The 22,566-nt window shown below is 39.2% G+C and overlaps 1 protein-coding gene across 6 annotated transcripts in view; it reads right to left on the reverse strand.

Moving 5' to 3' along the window:
• The window catches only part of LOC131410026 (ral guanine nucleotide dissociation stimulator-like), a 192,741-nt gene that overhangs the window by 96,481 nt on the left and 73,694 nt on the right, over positions 1-22,566 (reverse strand). For 4 of the 6 annotated variants that reach the window (XR_009221109.1, XR_009221112.1, XR_009221110.1 and 1 more), the window contains 2 exons: positions 17,875-17,996; positions 16,416-16,563 (listed from right to left, as the gene is read on the reverse strand). The gene's annotated coding sequence lies outside the window, so the exon portion shown is untranslated. Of the gene's footprint in view, positions 1-16,415; positions 16,564-17,874; positions 17,997-18,396; positions 18,412-22,566 lie in introns of those variants that run through there. The other 2 variants (XR_009221113.1, XR_009221115.1) reach the window with 2 other exon arrangements.

Consider the following 22,566-nt stretch of genomic DNA (forward strand, 5'->3'; position numbering starts at 1 on the left):
CTAAAAGGGGCCTGTAGCCTCTGTTCATCCTTTGTATATCCGCTTTAAGCAATTAACATGTCCCAAAGACAAAAGCAATGTCCTTAAGTTGTAAATGCAACTTCCCCCACATTGGCATTTCCTTAAGGATAAGCATTTCTCCCTAGGCTAGGATTTGATTGCTGTGCTCATCCTGTGACCACCCAACTCGAGACAACAGCCCCGCCCATGGAGACAGCAGACCTGATGCCCACTGTGTCCATCAATCGACGTGCTGACAGGTCAACATCATGACTACTGTAAAAGGGACATTGCAATCACATGTGATACATGGTCTTTGATGGTATATAACCACTCTGTACACCTCACTTCTTTGGGCCTCCATTTCTTTGTGAAAGGACTCTCCTGGGCTTTATGACCCTCAAAGTTTGGCTCATCATAAACTCAACCCAATTTTGATTTATATATTGGTTGGATTATTTGCGTCGACATTCTATTAGTCCTTCCAGTATCTAAACACAGTACCTGACACTTTTGGGGCACTCAGAAAATGTTTGATGAGTGAATAAGTATGTGGGAGACCACACTGACTGGAGCAGAAGGGGCTTTTCAGGGAGTGGTAGAAAATCCACTCACATTCCTACCATAGTGGTTGAGGCTGTGGGCTTTGGACCAGTTTGTCTGGGCACAAATCCCAGTTATTCCACTTTTAACTGGGGAACAGGTGCAAAGTATTTACTCTCTGAGCCTTAGTTTCCTCATCTATAAAATGCGGCTACTGATAACTCTTGTCTCATAGGGTTTTAGTGAGATTTAAATGCATTAACTTATGTAAAGTACTTAGAAGAGCTCCTGGGACATAGTAGGCACTAAAATGTTAGCTACCTTAAGTTATCATTATTGCTCTTATATCTGAGCAATACTCTGGTTTTGAAAAGATGTTTTCATAATATAGGTGATCCTCATTATTTGTGGATTCCGTATTGCACACTTGCCCACTAGCTAAAATGTACTGGCAGCCTCCTAATAAACACCCACAGGGCTTTCATGTCCATTTGCAGATATGCACAAAGTGGGGAAACATTTGATTCACTGGACGTGCACATTCCCAGCTGAGGGGGAACCAGGTGACGCTCTGCCCTCGTTTCATCCCACACTGTAAACAAGTGTCCCTCTTGCAATCTATTTAGTGCCTCATTTCTTATCTTTTTGTGCCTTGTGTTGATGATTTTGCTGTTTAATATGTCCCCCATGTGTAGTGCTGCAATATTGCCTGGTGTTCCTCAGGGCAGGAGGCTGTGACGTACCTTTACAGAGAAAGTATGTGTGTTGGACAATCTTCTTTCAGACGAGTTACAGTGCTGTTGGTGTGAGTTCAAAGTTAATATATCAACAATATATATTAAATAAGGTGACTTTAAAGAGAAACACACAGAGAACAAGGTTATGTATTGATCAGTTGAATAAATTGTGACTAAGGCTTGCAACAACCTAACCCTGCATTTCCCATAGGAGCAGTGGGTCATATTCACCGATTCAGTGCTCACAGCGACTTTATAGAATGTCACACTGTGCATAACGAGAACTGACTGTATCTTATGTAATCCTCACGTACTTCTTTATAGTAGGTAGTGTAGGGAACAGGGTGTCCACATTCTACAGGCTATTACAAACCGTATGAGCCAAGTAGAGAATTTAAAATGTCTTGTGCTCAGCATAAGAGCCATGAGATTTTCAGCAAGGAAGATCTATGATGAACTGACGTTTAAGGAACAATTACCTGACAAGAGATTGTAGTATTGAGAGGAAAAAGGAGAACTGAGCTGGAAAGGAGGACCAGCTGTTAAATTCTCCAAGTATTCCCATTGATAGGTGAGGAGATTCGGAGCTAAGGTGCTGATGTGATAAAGGAAAAGTAGCAGCCAAAGGATGAAATAATGGATTTGGTAACCATATATAGGGTGTAAGTTAGGCTGTGGTTCTCAAAGTGGGGTCCCTGGACCTGCAGCATCAGCATCACCTGGGAACTGGGTAGAAATGCAAATTCTCAGGTGCTGGTGCAGACCTGCTGAACTGGAAACTCTGCGGTGGGGCCCGACAATCTGGGTTTCAACACGGCCTCCAGGTGCTTCTAGTGCCCATCAAGTTTAAGAACCAATGAATTAGAAAAATGATTCCAACACGTCACCATGCCCAGGTAAGCTCCCTGGCAGCGTGGTGGTATTTGTTTAGAGGATAAGATGCATTTTAAATTTTAGGAAAAAGTAGTTCAGCGTCTGTTTCATCATAAGGATTCCAGAGATGCCATTTTAGCTCTCTGCGTTTAGGCTCTTTTTTCCACAATATGTTCTCTTTTAGAGACCCTTTGGTAACTTAGTTACCACTTACCACATGTTCTGAGAGTCCCTTCTTTCTTGAAATCCCCTTTCAGACGTGAAAATATACTTTATTTTTTGTTCACAATCTCTTTTATTTAAAATCTGGATTTCTCTTCCTATAGGATCATGTATGGCACATGCAGCCTTACTGTAAATGTGGAATGCCATTGGTTTGTTCCAAAACCTTAGAATGTTTTAGAATTTAGAACATGATGAAGAGAGAATTTATATGCTTCTGTGTAGGACTCATATTTTTCAGATGTCTAGAGGTATCCCAACTTGCCAGTAATGTGGCCTTAGATTTAGCAGAACTTCAAAATCTGAATATAGTAGAAAATGAATATTAACATATTAACATATTAACATTTACAAAATAAATGATCACAATGTTAACTTACCAATAAGCACTTTCTATATTCTCGGCTCTGAAAGTATCTTGCTTACACAATAAACATGACAAAGTTTCAAAGATGAGCCAATTAACTTTTCAGCAAAAGCTTGACTTGAGTGTATCTTGGCTTCCTTTTTGACAGTTTTAGCCTTAATGTTACAGTATTGTTTTCTTTTTCTAGGAATCAGATAATCTTGTATTTGGTGAACATTTTAATTTTTAATGGCCACTTGTATTTTGTGATATGCATGTGTTCAAACAATCTATAAGAACCAACCAATACCACCCACATATATGATTATACAGGAATGGAAGAGTTTTGGCTGACTTATTGTATATAATTGTTCAGCCAAAGCAGATGGCAGACTCTACCACTTACAATGATTTAGAGGTTTGAAACCGTATTTTTAAATACAAATAATCTCAAAATTGGTAATATATAAAATATAATACTTTGTTAACTAACCAAAAGAGTTAAATTTGTTATCTTTCCTCCATTTATAAGGATACACCCATTATATAGATTCTGTACAAAATTGCAGAGATCACTTTTTTCCTTTTCAAAGTTTATTTTAATTTTTAAAGTGAGAACTTTAGTGTTGGGTAAACTGCTGCACAATTACTGGAAATGCTGAAAGTCTTTTTGAAAAGCGTAGAAGTCTAAAGACAATGAAAAGTACATTTCTCCAATGTCAAGTCCTTTGAGCCTCTGTCTAGTTGTACACTGAAGAGATGCAAGATTAAGTACCAGCACAGGACACAAGGGAACAGGCTGCCAACTTGAGGCCTTCCCACTGACCACAGTGTGCCTGGCAGATGCTTGGAGATTAAATCTGGGCTTTGTCCATGGGTGGGCCCTGAGAGGAGGATTTTGCTTAAATGACCAGAGAATAGACAACATTTTTTCTTGATAATAAGTAATACCATATAAATTTCTTTATAAATTTATGAATAAAATTTAAAAAATATAACCCGTACAGATTCAACTCTTACTGACAAGCCCCGCAGCCTTCTCTAGAAAGCTCAACAGAAAATGTCTCAGCTGACTGTGAATTGGTCTTCTCTGAAAGCCAGCCAGCCCTTCACTGATAGCCTTGGATGAGGAAGGCCAGATACAATTCTTTGAAGATGTTTAGCTGAATTCAGAACCAAAAATCCTACCTCCAGTTGGCTCCTCTGTGAGAATGGATGGCCAGCCTTATTTCACAGGCAGGGCAGATGAGGTTTCAGATGAGCGTAAATGCTCTGTTCCCCAGTGATGGAAAAGCTGGATTGTGACTTTGATTCAGAGCTGAGATTTTACAGATAAAGATAGGGTCATAGAGGGAAACAAAGATTTCAGCAAATTGGTTTTTTGTTCTCTACAGTGGGAGTAATTTAACAAGCAGATAGTCTCTCACTCCAACCTCTCTTCCCTGTTCTCTATTTGTAATATCGCTGTAAAAATTCTCTCTATAAAAATTTCGATCTTTTTTCTTTGCAGTCTGTTTATTATCATCTTTACGAATTCTTTGACTTCACCACCTTCTTGGCACCACAACGCTATCCATTGAGATATTATTATAGATTCAGTTTTGCAATTTCATCCTCTTATCTCTATTTCCTCTGCCATTTCTTAGTTTTAGTTCTTATTGTATCTTATGCTTGAAAACATTTGAAGCTTACAAAGTATATCAGTTCCTTATTTTCTCAACTTTTTATTATCTAAGTGCCCTCAACTATCACTTTTTTAAAAAAAGAATTGAAATACATAAGAGAAAAATACACTGTAATAAATTGACCACTTATAAAATTAAGTTCAACCTGAAATCCTTCCCCACTTAACGGAGACGATCTTTTATAATTCACCATGCTTTAGTTTGGGCAGGGTCAGTTTATCAATGATTTTTGGATGTTTTAAAACACATGAGAGAAATACAGTGTAAGGTAAAATTCTTAATCTTGAGAAGTTGTAGAATTTCCTGATGGTTAGGGAAATTAATAGTGGAGAACCTGAATCATATGAAAAGTAGTTGATTAATTAGCACCTGACAGAGTTTGTTAATTTGGTAAGGATGATGATAAGACATATATGTTGAAAAGATAACTTTGCATATCAGAGGCCACTGGGAAAATTCATAATGTTCTCAAATACTACAAAAAATTACCATTTTTTCATAAAAGATGTCATACATGATGGCACCATATACTTCTCTCAGAAAATTTGCAATGAAGAAAATTAACACTTGAGTCATTTTAATTCTAACAATTTGTTCATGCCTATTATTAGGTTAAAAATTTTAAGAAATAAAGTGGTAAGTGATTTACTTGCTTAATTTTTAACTTATTTTAGGAAAACAACTTTTTCACATTTTTAAAAAATATTTATTTGTAATTATTTTATGCTGAATTTATTCCTGGGCACAAAGCATTTTTTTAAATTAAATAACACCAATTCTTTTAAAACTCTTTCAAAAAGTTGAAGAGGAGAGACTACTTCTAAAGTCATCCTGTGGGGTTAGCATTATCCTGATAGCAGAGCCAAAGATGCTAAGAGAAAATAAAATGACAGGTCTTTGAAACTACAGAAATGGAAAATTACAATAGAATACAATAGAAGAGAAAAGTACAATTTCTATTGTAGAAAACTACAATATCTTTGATGAATATTGATACAAAAATCCTCAATAAAATAGTAACAAATCAAATTCAGCAGCATATTAAAAGGATTATACATCATTTTTAGGTGAGATTTATTCGTAGAATGCAAGGATGTTTCAATATATGAAAATGAATCAATGTAGTAAACCACATTAACAAAATGAAGGAAAAAATAAAAAGATCATCTCGATGGGTGCAGAAAAAGCGTTTGACAAAACTAAACATGCTTTCATGTTAAAACACTAAAAATCCTTCAGGGTTAAAGGAAGCTACTTCAACATAATAAAAGCCATATATAGAAATTCACACAGAACATCATATTCAAGGGTGAAAGACTGAAAGCTTTTCCTCTAAGATCAGGAACATGGCAAGAAAGCCCACATTCACCACTTCTATTCAACATGGTATTAGAAGTTCCAGACAAAGCAATTAGGCAAGAAAAAGAAAGAAATAGCATCCAAATTGGAAAGGAAGAATTAATATTATATTTGTTTACAAATATTATCTTATATGTTGAAACCCCTAAAAATTCCACAAAAAAATTGTTAGAACTAATAAATTCTGCAGAGTACTGGGATACAAAATCAACATGCAAAAATTAGTTGTCCGTCTATACATTAATAATAAGCAATCTGAAAAAGAAATCTACAAACTTTACATTTTTATTTACAATATCATCAAAAAGAGTAGAATACTTAAGAATCAACTTATTCAAAAAGATAAAAGTTTCAATGATGATTTTGCAAAAATAGAAAAATCTGTCCTAAGATGTCTATGGACTCTCAAGGCACTCTGAATAGCCAAAACAATCTAGAAAAAGAAGAAGAAAGTTAGAGAACTCATACTTCCTGATTTCAAAACTTACTACAAAGTAATCAAAACAGTGGGGTACTGGCATAAATACACACAATATACTAATGAAATAGTATAGAGAGCCCAGAAATAAACCTTTGCATATACGGTCAAATGATTTTTGAAAAGGATGCAAAGACCATTCATTGGAGAAAGGATAAGTTTTTCAACAAATGGTGCTGGGAAAACTGGATACCCACATGCAAAAGAATGAGGTTGGATGCTTACCTTACACCATATACAAAAATTAAGTCAAAATAGATCAAAGATTTGAATGTTAGAGTTGAAGCTATAAAATCCTTAGAAGAAAACACAGGGTAAAATCTTTGTGTCATTGTATCCAAATGCCATTGCCAACAGTGATTTCTCTAATATGACACCAAAGACATAAGCAACAAAAAAAATAACAAATTGGACTTCATCAAAATGCAAAAGTTTTCTGTATCATAAGATACTATCAACAGAGTAAAAGGCCACCCACAGAATGGTTGAGAATATTTGCAAATCACATATCTGATAAGGGATTAATATCTAGAATATATAAAGAACTCCCACAACTCAACAATAAAAAAACAACCCAATTTAAAAATGCACAAAGGACTTGAATAAACATTCCTCCAAAGAAGAAAAAAAAATGGCCAGTACACACATGAAAAGATGCTTAACGTCACCAAGTATCAGGAAAATGCAAAATAAAACCACAATGAGATACATCTTCACACCCATTAGGATAGTTACTATCAGAAAATAACATGTTGGCAAGAATGTTGAGAAATTGGAAGCCTTGTGCTCTGATGGTGAGAATATAAAACTGTGGAAAACAGTATGGTAGTTCCTTCAAAAATTAAAAATAGAATTACCATATGATCTAGCAATTCCACTTATGGGTTCTGAAATAATAGAAAATATATTTATTGGTCTCTTCCTCCAGTTCCTGGCACAGAACTCCTAAAACCCTTGTAATTTCCTATATGAAAAGAACACTAGTAGCATCTCTTGTTCTAATGTTTGTCTTTGACTCCATCCCTGACACAGATCTCCTAAAACCCTTGTAATTTCCTAAGTGATAACAACACTAGGAGAATCTTTTGTTCTATTGAGGCAACTCTGGGTGGGCTCCTGGATGGCTCCTGGATGGCGGCTGGTCACCAAACAGACCAAGCCCTGATTAGAAGCTTGGAATATTTAGCCCTACTCCTTATCCTCCAGAGAGGGGAGAGGGGCTGGACACTGAGTTAATAATTGATCATGCCTACATGTGGGATCCTCCATAAGAATCCCAATAGAAGGAGGTTCACAGAGCTTCCAGGTTGCCAATGACAAGGAGTGCCTGGAGAGTGGTGCACCTGGAGATGGCATAAAAGCTCTGTGCCCTTTCTCACATACCTTTCCCTATGAGCCACTTCCATCAGGCTGTTCTTGAATTATATCCTTTTATAATAAACTAGTGATCTAGTAAATGTTTCTCTGAGTATTGTGAGCCACTCTAGAAAATTAATCAAACCCAAGGAGGAGGTTGTGGGAACCTCTGGTTTATAGCCAGTCAGTCAGAAGTACAGGTAACAGCCTGGGCTTCTAACTGGCATCTGAAGTTGAGGTGAGGTAGGGTGGGTGTGCAGTCCTATAGGATTGAGCCCTCAACCTGTGGAATCTGATGTATCTCTGGGTTGACAGAATCAAATTGAGTTGAATTATCTGACGACCAGCTGACATCCTAAGAATTGCTTGTTGGAGGTCTGGGGAACCCTCCCACATGGGAGGAAATGAATCTCAGAACACTATTTATAGGTATACACTCAAAAGAACTCAATGCAGAGGTATAAACACATATAGGTACACCCGTGTTGTTAACAGTGTTATTCAAAATAGCCAGAAGCTGGAAGCAAGCCAGGTGTCCATCAACGCATGAATTGACAAAAAAAATGTGGTGGATACACACAGTGGAATACCATTCACCCTTAAAAAGGAAGGAATTCTGACACATGCTATGACATGGATGAACCTTAAGGACTTTATGCTAAGTGAAATAAAGCCAGCCACAAAAGGAAAAATACTGTATGATTCCACTCATATAAGGTACTTAGAGTAGTCAAATTCATAGGAATAGAAAGGAGAATGGTGGTTCCCAGGGGCAAGAGGGAGAGACAACAGAGAGTTGTTGCTTAATGGGCACAAAGTTTCAGTGCAAGGTGAAAGTAGGTCTGTGGATGGTTGGAGGTTATAAGTACACAATAATGTGAATGTACTGAGTGTCACTGAGCTGTACACTTAAAAATGGTTAAAATGGTGGATTTTATGTTATGCATATTTTATGACCATTTAAAAAAATTAATTATTTTTAACAAATAAACAAACACTAGCTACATGCAATAGCATGGATAAATATCAAAACCATAATGTGGCATAAAAGAAATTATATTCAAAAGGCTATATATTTCATAATTCCATTTATATAAAATCCAAAAAAGAAACAAAACCGAGGTCTGGCTTCCAGTAATGGTGGAGTAGCATGTTGAACTAACACTCTCACAGATAACAATGATAAAATCTGCATAAATTATTATATATATTTATAGAGAATCATGTATCTATATGTAATACACATATAATAAATGTGTATATGTGTGTATGTATAAATCTCTTCCAAAAGCAAGCAGAACTGAGAGGGAGTCTTCCCTTAAATGATGGGAATTGCACCAGGAGATATTTGCAAGCTTGAGTCTTTTGCCTCAAAGCATTCCAAAATCTGTACATGGTCCAGACAGGGGAAAAACTACAGTCTTACTTGTAATGTTACAGGATGTATTTTGGGGCTGTCAGAGTAGCTGGAAAGTTAGGGGAGAAATTCTGGAAGAGAGGGACCCACAAAGAGGAAAATCTCAAAATATATATGAATGTCTCACCCCCACACACACCAAATTGGCAGATCTTTGAACAACACACATGCAGGGTAGGCTCCAGAGGGCCTAGAGTAAAAACAACAGTTGGAAGATGAAAGAACTGAACGAGGATTTCAGCTATGCTCACTGTAAAGGAGATAGGATTGGAGTTTCAGTCCAGCCAAGTTAACTCTCTGCTAGAAAAACAACAACACTCTTCAAAGGAATACAATAGAATCCAGAGGCTCTTTAACTATCATTCATGGTTTCCAGTACACAATTTTGAAAAATCATGAGACTTGAAGAAATAGGAAAATGTAATCCATATATGAGCAAAAACAGGCAGTAGAAGCTATCCCCCAGTTGTTGCAATTAGCAAACAAGGATAAGAAAATAGCTATTATAAAGATGATCAAGGTGGTAAAGGAAAATATTCTCATAATGAATGAACAGATGTTGAAACTCAGCAGAGAAATGGAAATTACAAAAAAGAACCAAATCAGAAGATGAAATAAAAAAATACTTTCGAGTTTACCGGTAGATGAGAAACAGTAGAAGAAACATGAAGATAGAGCAATAGAAATTATCTAGCCTGAAGAAAAGAATGTAAAAATTTTGAAGAAAAATGAAGAGAGCCTTACAACTTGTGAGATGATTGAGTCCCCAGCAGAGAGGGGAAGGACAGAAAAATTAAATGAGGCAGAAAGGCAAATCAACCAGTAATAACATAACTTTCAAAATTTGGTGGAAAATCTAAAATTTTAGATCCAAGAGGGTCAGGAAACCTAAAAAATAAAATACAAATTAAAAACATACCTAGGCATGTGATAGTCAAGCTGCTAAAATCCAAAGATAAAAGGAAAATCTTGAAAGCAGTCAAGGAAATACATATATACATGGGAAGACGTTACATACAGGGAGAAATAATGTGAATGATGGATGATACATTATCAAAAACAAAAGAGACAAATCAATAACAAAATGACATCTTTCAAGTGCAGAATGAAAACCCAAAAGTCAACACAGGATTCTATATTTAGCAGAGCTCACTTTCATAAAGGAAGCAGAAGTCACAATAAGAGACCGCACACCTATTAGATGGCCAAAATAAAAAATAAAATTGCAAATACCAAGTGCTGGTGAGGACTAGGAGCAACTAGAACTGGGAATGCAACATGATAGTTGCATTCGGAAAACAGTTTAGCAGGTTCTTATAAAGTTAAACATACATTTATTACATGACTCAGATATCCCCCTCCTAGAGATTTACTGAAGCAAATTGAAAACTAATATGTAAACAAAAACCTTTGTGTGAATCTTTATAGCCATTTTATTCATAATTGCCAAAAGTTGGAAATAAACTAAATGTCTTTCATCAGGTGAGTGGAGAAAGAAGCTGTGGTGCATCGGGACATTAGAATAGTACTTGGCAATAAAAAGGATAAACTCTTGATTCGCACAACAACATGGATGAATCTTGGAGGCATTTCTCTAAGTGAAGGAAGCCAGATTCAAAAGGCTATCTGGTATATGATTTCATTTATATGACTCTCTAGAAAAGGCAGAATTACAAGGATGGAAAGTGATCAGTGGTTGCCAAGGGATGGAGTGAGGGAAGCATTTGACTACAAAGAGACAGTATGAGAGAATTTTGGGAGTGAATAAAACAGCTCTGTATGGTACTGTGGAGATGGATACACGACCATAAAGTTGTCAAAACCCATAGAACTGTACACCGCAAAGAGTGAATTTTACTCTGCAAATTTTAAAAATCAATCAGGATGCTGGGGAACTCAGATGGAATGCAGTGACAAATGAATCTCACTGTATTACAAGCACGTGACATAATCACACAGAAGGGGTGGAGATGAAAGGTCCTGACCTAAGTAACTTTGGAAGACAGTGTTTTGATGGGATACTGTAAAACTAAAGTACTGGACACAAACACTGTACACTAGATGATAAATGTGTTTTTCATAAGGGTATGGATTAACAATTCTGAAAGTAGTTGACACATTTGTAAATATATTGTAGATAACTGGAGTTAAGTTTCTCACTGTTGGTAAAAGAAGTTACATATAAACAAAAGGAGAATGCTAGAATAAAATCTGTGGTGCTGGATTGGAGTCGGAAGTATCAGTATGAATCCATGTCTCTTTTAATATATCTATCCAGATAGATAGTTAGATTGATAGATAGATTGATAGATCAATAGATAGATGTGTATACCTGAGTTTATATTCATATATGCATTTCCAAGCTCTGCTGAGTGGGTCTAGAAGCAGTTACACTCTAGTATCAATGAGCACACCTAGCTCCCAGATCTGCGTTTATATCATTCTCCAATAAAAATAACCAGGTTTTCTTGGAGAAGTGGCTAATTCTAGGGCTGGAGATGGAAAATACAAGATGAACCTGGAACATCTTGTAGTGCCAGAATGTAGGAAAGTGCTTTAAAAAAAACACAGAAAATGATGAGATGTGTCAAAAAGAATCAATCTGAAAGACTTCCCAATGGCTCAAGCTGGAAAATTGTGAGCAACAAAATAAATAATGGTAGCATTGGATTACTACCCAGAGAACAAAATAAATATGCATGAGTCTATACTGATATAAAATAGATTAAATAAGAAAGGAAGAAAGAAAGAGAAAAAAAAAAAAGAATGAGAGAAGGAGAGAAAGAAGGAAGGGAGAGGGAGGGGGGGAAATCTTCCTCACAGAATTCCAAATAATAAACGTGGCTGGATAGCATGAAATAGAAAATTGCCACTAGAACACCACAGTAATAATTACTGTGGGCAAGACTGACTGATGAATGCAAAAACTGTGGGTGAACCTTAAAGAAGAAACAGTACATTTGCAGAGCCTCAAAGGATCTCCCTCCAAATACTTAACTTTTTTCTCTTAATTTCTTTAAAAGACCTATGACTATTTAAAGCAAAAATCATAACACTGTATTGTGGGATTTATAACATGGGTAGATGTAAAATTTATGACAACAATAACATAATGGACAGACATAGGTAAATGGAACTGTTCTGTAGCAAGGCTTCTATATTTTACATTGATTAAACTGGTGCACTATTAAGTCTAGGTAGGCTGTGATATGTTAAAGATGTATATTGTAATCTGGACCAACCACTAAAAAGGCAAAGGTGTGTCACTTAAATGCTAATAAAGGAATTAAGCAGCAAAAAAAAAGGGTTTGTACAAGAATGTTCACAGGAGATGACCTGCAAGACGAGCGCACTGCGGGGCAACAACAGAGCGGAATGCCCTCAGCCATGCCAAGGAGCAAATGCTGACACACACATGCTGGGTGAGTCTCATCAACCTCGTGCTGAGGGAGGCAAGTTGGACAGAAAACAAAACACTTGGGATGATTTCAGCCAAGATGAACCTATGATGAAAAAACCAGAACATTGGTTGCCTCGGGGGAAAGATAAAATTGCCTGGGAAGGAACAGGAAGGCGTTTTCTGGGGGTGATGGAACTATTTTATTCTTAAAGGGGTGAAGGTTATATGGACATGTTTATTTGCCAAAACTGTACAGTTGAGAGTTGTGCCTTTCAGTGTGCGTACATCTTACCCCCCCCCACACACACACAAAGGACTAAAAGAATAATAAAGTGAGGTGGGACTGGGATGGAATGTGGATGAAACAAAATTGGCAGACAATTAGTAGTTGTTGAAGCTGGGTGAGGGGCCTACTATGCTATTTTGTTTATTTTGTATATTGTTTAAAGTGTTCTGTAATAAAACACTTATATAAGAAGACAAACTCGATATACAGTGTTTGCTGGTAAGATATCAGTTACCTTTTGGGAGGAAGGAGGGAGAAACGGATTGTTGGCGCCTGAGTGAAGCTGGTGCTAGTTCTTGGTCACACAAGTGTGTTCACTTTGTAATAATTCTTTGAGGTTTACATGGATGACTTCTGCATATATTTCTGTACTCATGTTATACATCAATAAACATTTTAAATCCTGCATATTTGCGCAAAGATCCTAACTCAATATCTCAGAATAACAGCAGTGTTTTGTTTTAAAGTGGAACACGTTCACTCATGACATCATCAGATGGATTTTAATACTTTCAAGTATCTATTAATGCCCTCATCCTTGCGTGTCCCCCTGGGTCTTTCCATTTTTGCCTCAATTTGGCAAGTGTCATGGCTTTGAGTTTTTATGATGGGTATGGGCCCTTAGGGTGTGCGAGGTCAAAGGGAAGGATCTCTGCAGCGACCTTGACCACGGGAACCAGAGGGAGGACCATGGCAACCTGGAGGGATGGAGGGGATGGTAGGACAGGTGGCCTTAAAAAGGCAAATTCCAGAATCCCAGGCACTCAGTATTTCCATTTTAGATATAGAATTTACGCTTCAAATACTGGCCAGGAAATTTCCACGAGGGCTGCAAGCATCTTCAGCAATAGCCAGGCTGGTGAGCCCCACCCCTACCTGAGTGCCGGCCTCAAGGGATGCAGCCCAACCACACTGCGCATACTCTGGGGGGTGGGCAGGGCATGGAGAGTGGTCATGGTATAGAGAAGAGGAGGGGTAGAGAGTGGGGTGGAGAAGCAGAGGGATGGGGACCAGGGGCGAGGGGACAAGGTGGGAGTTGGGGCCCCTAGCTGTGTATGCTGGGAGCTTTTGTCTCTTAACCGCTACCGGCTGGGAGCTTGCAGGACGGCCAGACTACAAATCCCAGAAGGCTGTGGGCATGGGGCGGTGCCTAACCCTGGGGGGAGGAGCAGGGTGGTGTGCGCTTGGCCGAGGGCCAAACTGCCCTTGACTCAGGACTCTGGTCCTGCACCCGCTGCATGTGGACTGAATCCCGGAGGGATGCCACGGGATGAGCGGGACCAGGGAGTTAGGAGGATGTGGCGGCTGCATGGGCAGCCGAGGTTCTGCAGCGTGCAACTGGTTTTGTCCAAAATAGAAGTTGGACTCGTGCCTCTTCCACACCGCCTCCCTCCGTTGCTTGATTCCTCCTCCCACCTGCATGTCTGTGGGTCTTTCCACAGCCTCCTACCAAGTCCAGGGCCAGGTGCTTCTCTAAAATGCTTATGGGAACTGGTTTGACATCCCAGAAACTTTCCACTTTGCCTGCTGCCCTCTGCCTTCTCTAGCCAAAGTGCCATCCTTTCATCAGCTTTTGAGAGAGATTCCCCCTTGTGGCCCCTCTTGCAAGTACAACTTAAGAGCTTGGCTGGATGGTAACATTGGCTGTTGCTTGTCTTTTTCGCAGGTGTGGAAGTTAAGGTATCTGTGAGGTTAATCACTGGTTTCCCCAGGATCCGCTAAGAGCAGAGGAGAACAACCCAATTCCCAGGTAAGTATCTATTAGGCTATTTTCACCAACACATTCCAGTGCAGTGGCCTCCAAAACAGCAACCTTAAGATGAGAAAAGCTTAAGCATTTTGCCCTTTAGATTGATCACCTAATCTCAGCTCAGGCCTGAGTGGCCAGTCTCTCAGGGACAGGGGTGGTGACTCTGATCCCTCAGGAAGAGACCGGTGGTCCAGCTTTGGGAGAGGGATGTTCATGGTAGACAGCACCTGGGCAGCATTTGAAACCCGTCAGCTTTAACATCTCTGCTTTGGATTCAGGCAAGGTTCCCAGATAAACACGCCTAGGGATAGTCAGATGTACCGTATTCTTTAAAAATTGATTACAGCAGTGAAAGGAACAGAGCATAAAATATCCTGCTTATTTGCAAAAGATAAAATGCAAGCAAGACCTGCCTGTTAATTTTTTTCTGCTCATTCTCTTGCCTGTACTGTACGTTTGAATGCAGAAAAATAACCTTGAATTGCCAAATTCTCTTTTCCTGAGATTGGTAAATTAACTTAAAAGTCTTATTGAAACCTGTGGAGGAATGGTTAGCAGCTTTCATGATTTATGTCGTCCCTAAAAATCTGGGCGTTGATCTACACGAAAAAAAGTCCCAGTTATATTACACATCCCAATAGGTTACATTTCCGATGCCTGAATGTGGGATATTATCAAAACAACTGAAAAACCTGGTCATGGAAACTGGACCCTGTCACTTTGTCAAGAATTTGCCTCTGTATGAATTAATGACACATGAATTCTTTAACATTTTTGTAAAGAAAGAATGAGAAAGTGTGTAGTGTCTCTGAATGTGGCAAGATAGAGAAGTCTCGTTAGACCGCATCCTCGGGTGCTTCTCTCGTGTTCAATAGGCCCAGGTGATAGTCCGTGTAGTCAGGTGCAGTGCCGCTCCCCCAGGCCCCAGTGTTCCATCCTACTCTGGCCTGTGCCCTCTTCAGGGGGTTCTGATGACACTGGTCCACAAGTGTTGGAAGGAGACATTGTAACATGAGGATATTCATCATCTTAAAACAAAGATTAATGGAGAGGAAAGTCTCAGGGTGTGTGTGCTCTGATGCACTGCTGTTGGGGTGTGGCCGCAGTGACAACTGTGCTCCCAGCAGTCCCCACAATGGCTGTCTCAGACGTTTGATCTCCTGGCACAACCACAGCAGCTGTTGACAGAGCTGGGCTTTCGTCGTGGTTCAATGTCTTCCATCAGATTTTGTCACTCTGACCCTCCTCTGCTTGCCCCATTCCCACTCTTATCTGCTGCATTGATTGCTTTGTAGTTGTTCCCTAGGAGCCACTGTGTGTAACTCTGTTTCACAGTGTCTTTAGGGATCCACCCTCACTACACGAGTCACTGTACAACAGCCCCTTATCCTGGTGTAGCCCGTGTTCATCGTCTCCAGTGGAGCTGTGAAGAGCCCTGCTTAGTCGGAGCTCCTCTCATTCTCATGCTGCTGGGGCTGCTTACGAAGCTGGGCATCTCGTCTTTGGTCATTAACATTATTCTTTGCATCGATTTTCTGAAGTCGGAGATGACTTTGTTAATAATGTGACACTGACTGTCACAGACACTTTTATGTATCTTCCCCAACAGCTCTGTGAAGTAGGCTTGTGATCCCCATTTTACAGGGGGGGACACTGAGGCTCAGAGAGGTTGAGTAGCTTCCTTCACTTCACACAATTTCTTGGTACATTTTGAGTCTCCACCTGGAACTCGGCCTCTCAGGTGTGTGCACTTAGCTGGTGTTCCACTTTGCGCCTCTCTGCCAGCCTCTCCAAAGGCACACGCCCCATCCTGAGTCCATTGTCTGCTTGATGGCAGTCACCCTGCACAAATCGGCCCCATGCGGGGAGTGGACTAGTCGGGCATGGTCCTCCAGCTTACCCTGGGCAGGTTCTAGGTTTATTGCGAGAGCTGGAGCAGTGGAAGATACTGACCATCACTCACCTGAAAGGTTTGTTATGGAGAAATACTCCACTGACTTTTTGCAGGTGTCATGTCTTCTTTGTCTTCATTGCTCCTCTGGGCTTTCTCCTACAGTCCGTGCTGTGCAGTAACATACAGTACAGAGACTGGTGAACATAATAGTATTGCCCTGCACCAAACGGTCACATTACTCATTTTTCTAATTATGAAAGAAATACATACTGTAAAAAAAAGTCAAATTACCCAGATGTATGTAGAGTAAAGTGAAACCTACCCCATCCATCCCTTTCCCTGCTAACTCACTCCCCTACTCAGAAGGAACTATTGTTAAGAGGTTGCAGCTTATTCTTCTGGACATTTCCTATGAATTTATAAATACACATAAAGTTTTTTTTTAACATAAATGACATAACTACATCATTTTGCAATTTGCTGTTTCCCAAATCGTATATCATAGACGTCTCTCCTTATCAGTGCTCGCCACTCTAACTTAGCGTTTTAGAAGTTTTAGAGGTACTCCAAAGAACAGGAATACCATGATCTGTTTATTTCTTCTTTGATAGAGATGGGATTTACGTCCAGTTTCACTAATGAAATGATGCAGTAAGATCCTTGTATGGAGTTTATTACACTGCTATTCAACTTCTCAATTTGCCTTGTTTCCACTTGGTCAGAGACTATGATATATTTTTAACAATTTTATGGGAATTATTATTGTTATTATTATTATTTTTGTGTGTGTGTGAGGAAGATCAGCCCTGAGGTAACATCCATGCCAATCCTCCTCTTTTTGCCTAGGCAGACAGGCTCTGAGTTAACATCTGTTGCCAATCCTGCTCCTTTTTTTCCCCCAAGCCCCGGTAAATAGTTGTACGTCATAATTGCACATCCTTCTAGTTGCTGTATGTGGGATGTGGCCTCACCATGGCCGGAGAAGCGGGGTGTTAGTGCCAGATATGAACCCGGGCCACCAGTAGTGGAGCACTTAACCACTAAGCCACGGAGAATTATTTTATAGGGAATTTAATTTTATCACTGAATATAGACATTTATGGGGAAACTGGACTTTAAGGACATCCATCTCAGTATTCTGGAGAAAAATCATGAAACTTCGAAGGTATGAGGCTTGCTCCATCACAATCTAACAAGTCATGTTAACAATTTAAAGTTGAATGTTTGAATAGCCTCTACTCTCTTTGTTCAGAAGAAGAATGACTTTCGCTTGTCTAGAAAACTTCTTACTCCAGGGGCTCTCAGTTGTGCTTCAGAGAGGGTAAGATTTTGGTGTTGTATCTGTTTCTCTTCAGCTGTAGGCTGCATCTTCTAAAGATCATAGACTTGAACATGGTCCAATAAATGTATATGATTTGGGTCAAAAATTCAAAGTAATGAACCCAAGATAGGAATCCATAACTTTGGTTCTTAATAAAGAATTTCCTTTGATATTCTCAAGTCTCTGTGATTACTAGTAAAAACTCACCTATGGGTGAAGAGATGTGGTTCTGCTGGCAATGTCTGGCTTGAACATCCATAGTTAAGGCTGCCACATCCGTAGATAGATTAGACTTGACCTCTTGACGACCTCTTCCCTTGGTCTTTGACCTTGGAAAAATAAGAATTTAAAAAAGCTGCTGTGGGCCGGCCCTGTGGCCTAGCGGTTAAGTGCGCGCACTCCGCTGCTGGCGGCCCGGGTTCGCATCCCGGGCGCGCACCGACGCACCGCTTCTCCGGCCATGCTGAGGCTGCGTGCCACATACAGCAACTGGAAGGATGTGCAGCTATGACATACAACTACCTACTGGGGCTTTAAGGAGAAAAAAATAAATAAATAAAATCTAAAAAAAAAATAAAATAAAATAAAAAAGCTGCTGTTATTAACACTCAATGCTAGAAATGCCCATTAAAGAGTGAGTTTGATTTGGTAAACCAAAGGGAGTATAAGCAGAACAAAGTCTGTAATATCTGTAAAATTTCAAAAGATTCTAATTTTTTTAAATATAACTCTATTTTTGCCACAGTGCAAACTGTGTATATATGAATGAAATATCCCTCTGTCCATTTCTTAAGTTGTTCCATTGACTTGATGGATTTATCCTCTAATCCGGATTCTAAGTGTGAAAGAACATCTTGATCCTTCAAAGAAAAGAAGCCATTGAAATTTCATTTTCTTTTAGCTCGCCATCCTACAGGTTTGAGGAATAAATTATCATTTAATGGTACAATGATTCCGAAATCTAATTGTTAATTAGAGGGGTGTAAGGGATGATTGAATGGTGGTTCATCCCCATGGTCAAGGGTATTGTACACGTGGACGTGTAAACACGATTCAGGAAGCTGCTTCAGCCCTGTGACATCCCTGAGAACCACAGTGCTGGAGGATCTAGGCACACAGCCATCTGCCTCGATCTCCTGGGTTACATGTAGATCCAGGGGTCTTGAGAGTGGTGTCAGAGCAGCTAGCTTTTATCTATTTCTCCCTTTCCTTCTCTCCAGCTTATCTCAAACAGTCCTATCATATTTTAAAGGCCAATTGTAGTTATTTACATGAGCTGCTTGTTCATTATTGCAGAGTAATAATCAGGCATACCATTAAATATCATTTAATCTACCTAATTAAATTTGTTGTACCTTTTGATTGATTAGAACACTAAAGTTAGTTCAGAGTTTGATATTCACCAAATGTGTTAATCTTCTTACAACTGCCATGTGCCCCAGTCCTCTGAGAAGTGTATCTTTGGCCCATCACAAGATTTTAATGATTCAAATCATCATAAATTAAGATAATGTATTGTCTTTTGGATGATCGGGAGGCATATGGGTCCATTTTGGAAATATGCCCATCTGTCTTTGCTCCCCATGGGAAGTTTCTGGTCACTAGGTCTCCAGGTGGCTTGCACAAGCCCTAGGTCTATAAAGCTTGGTGCCTCTCCTTCTAATTGAGGTAGAAATAAAAGAGGTCAGAGACACTTATTAAAGTTTTGGTTGCATGAAGTCTTCTATGAGGACCATCCATGCATATTGTTCTGGATAGCTCTCTGTTCCTAAGACTACTAGTTACTTTAAGGGCTTGTCAGGAGCTGTGAATGGTCTGATATTTTACCTTACCTGCAAACCAATAAGTTAGCTACCATGGTCTTACAGATGCTGGCAAAAGACACGAGACCCATGGGTCAGAGACACAAGACTTAATGACACAGCAATGGCAGTGGCCAGAGTATCAACATTTGCACTGGTTCACTAAATCCCACTTCCTACAGGATGATACACAGTGGGCCAGGAAACATGCAGAGGGTTGCAAGAACTCAGAGCTTAAGGAAGTCAAATCTTCAATAACAGGCAGGAAGTCTGCTGACCTTTGGCCTGGGGAGGGGTGTTATTTTTATTATACTGGGGAGTAAGCAAGCCTGCCCTTTGCTCCAGAGGAGGCCACTATTTCTATCTTCCAAGGTTGTCAGCTCTACACACATTCTTGAAAAGATAACCTGGTTTTACTGGCTTTCAAAGATAAGCTTGAATGAGACTTCATCATCATTCTGTTCTTCTGTTACCTTTATTGAGATTGTGCAAATATGCTCTTTTCTCTGTAAAGTTCACTAACTTTATTCATACATAAGGGATGCTTTTGGTTTTATTTATTAAGTTAAAATTTTCTTATTAGAGCAAATGAGGAAACTATTATGGGTTGGATCTGAAGGTATGCTTTTCCAGGAAAAATGTGAAAGATCGGTGCTCACAGAACTTTGCCACAAGGAGTTGATATCAACTTAAATGATTTTAATTTGAATACTGTTTTGTACAACTTTCTTCCATCTTACTTCATCCTCTCTGCTTCCTGTAACTCCCCTATGGGAATGGGGCAGTTTCAGGGATTCACTGAACTCATTTACAATATTAAAATGGTTTTTTCTGTTGTGTGTGTGTGTTTTTTTTTTTATTGAGGTAAAGTTAACATACAACATTAAATTAGTTTCAGCGGTATAACATAATGATTCAATGTTTGTATAAATGTTGAAATGATCACCACAATAAGTCCAGTTAACATCTATCCCCATACATAGTTACAAATTTTTTTCTCTTGTGATGAGGTCACGGCCTATTTCAAGGTGCAGAAGAATCAACGATGGTGTCATACTTTTCCATATACAGCTTGATGAATTTGGACATAAGTATACACCCTTGAGACTGTCACCATCATCAAGGTCACAAACATATCCATCACCTCCCAAAGTTTTCTCTCACCTCCTTTATTACTATTATTGTGTGGTAAGAACTCTTAATATCTACACTATTAGCAAATGTGATGTATGCAACACAGTCTTGTTAGCTGTAAGCACTATGCCATATCCTAGATCTCCAGAACTTATTTATCTTGATTACTGAAACTCTGTATCCTTTGACCATCAGCTCCCCATTTCTCCATCCCCTCAACCCCTGGCAACCACCATTCTAACCTCTGCTTGTATGAGTGTGACTATTTAAGATTCCACATATAAGTGAGTATTTGCCTTTCTCTGTCTGCCTTATTTCGCTTAGCATAATGTCTTCTAGGTCCATCAATGTTGTCAAAAGTGGTAGGATCTCCTTCTTTTTTCAAGGTTGACTAATATTCCATTTCTTTATCCATTCATCCATCAGTGACACTTAGATTACTTCCATATCTTAGCTATTGTGAATTAGCTACAATGAACATTAGAGTGCAGGTATTTCTTTGAGACCTTGAGTTCAATCCTGTGGGCATATACCAGAAGTGGGATTGCTGGATCATATGTTAGTTTTCATTTTTGGAGGAACCTCCATACTGTTTTCCATAATGGCTGTACTGGTTTACATTCCCACAAGGGTTCCTTTTCTCCACATCCTCACCAACATTTGCCATCTTTAGTTTTTTTGATAGTGGCCATCTTAACAGGTGTGAAGTGATAGCTCATTGTGGTTTTGATTTGCATTCCCTGATAATTAGTGATGCTGAACACCTTTTCATACACCTGTTGGCCACTTGTATGTCTTCATTAGAAAAAGTCTACTCGGGTCCCTTGCCCGTTTTTTAAATTGATTTGTCTTCTTGTTATTGAGCCAACACAAAAAAAGAGAACAAAATTTCCAGGCATTATGGATGTTTCCCAGTTGATGCAGATGGTTTTATATTTACAGTGGTACCAAAAGATCATGTTTCATGCTTTTTATTCAGCTTGTTATAACACCAGCAGTAGCTGCGGCATGGCAGATAATTGGGATCTTCTGGGTTTGGAGGTTTACAACATAAATGAGTGGTAATGAATTTTTTATTATTCCAAGGAAATTATTGAGATCATAGTCCATGGAATCCAAGATTGATAGGTGTAGGAGGAAATTAAGGTGAGGATCGGTGATCTAGCATTACTTCTGATCATGAGGCACAGGTATCTACTGTATGAGTGTGTGAATAAAAATATTAGAGATCAGGAATTTGTGGTGGGTGAATATGTTTTCTGAATTATTTACTTTTGAACGTAACCATTTGGATTATGTGAACATCTGGGATATGGGAGTAAGTCGCTAACAGGGGGTGGTTGATAATGTCACTATTGATTTAACTTCTATGAACACCAAGTGGTCAATGGATTAAGCAAATGAGTAGTCAGAAAACACAGAAATGGTAGGATTTGGGAACTAGTAAAGGACTGGGGACCGATTGTCCTGAGAGGGAGTGCCAGGACTTATGAGGTTGAGAGTGACAAGGACAAGAAGAGAATAGAAACACACTCAAACAAGGAGGGGGTTTTAACAGGATGGAGGGGGAGAAATGATCTGGAGTAGCCTTGAGTTTTGACCTTGAGCTTTCTGTTCTTGATGCAAATCTGCCTGATGACATCCCAGGACACAGGTCAGATCTATCCCCAGGGGATCGAGGGAGGGTGGAAGTACAAAACAGCCAGGATAATTGTCCTAAAAAGGCAGGCTTCCTTTATCATTTGACCCAATTTCATGATTTATTTTTGTAGGGTAAGAGGAAAAGAAAGATGATAGCCAAGTCTTCACAGAGGAAGCAGCATAACTGTGGGAACCAGTCCAAACCAAAGCCTGGTTTAAACATCTCCATCCCTTTGAGGATGTCTAGTGACATATTCAAGAGGCCAGTTACTAGAATTCCATCCCATCCTGGCAATGAAGGGTCTCTGGGAGGACACCTTGG

The sequence above is a fragment of the Diceros bicornis genome, chromosome 9 (assembly GCF_020826845.1).
Source record: "Diceros bicornis minor isolate mBicDic1 chromosome 9, mDicBic1.mat.cur, whole genome shotgun sequence".
In the NCBI taxonomy this organism is placed as follows: domain Eukaryota; kingdom Metazoa; phylum Chordata; class Mammalia; order Perissodactyla; family Rhinocerotidae; genus Diceros; species Diceros bicornis.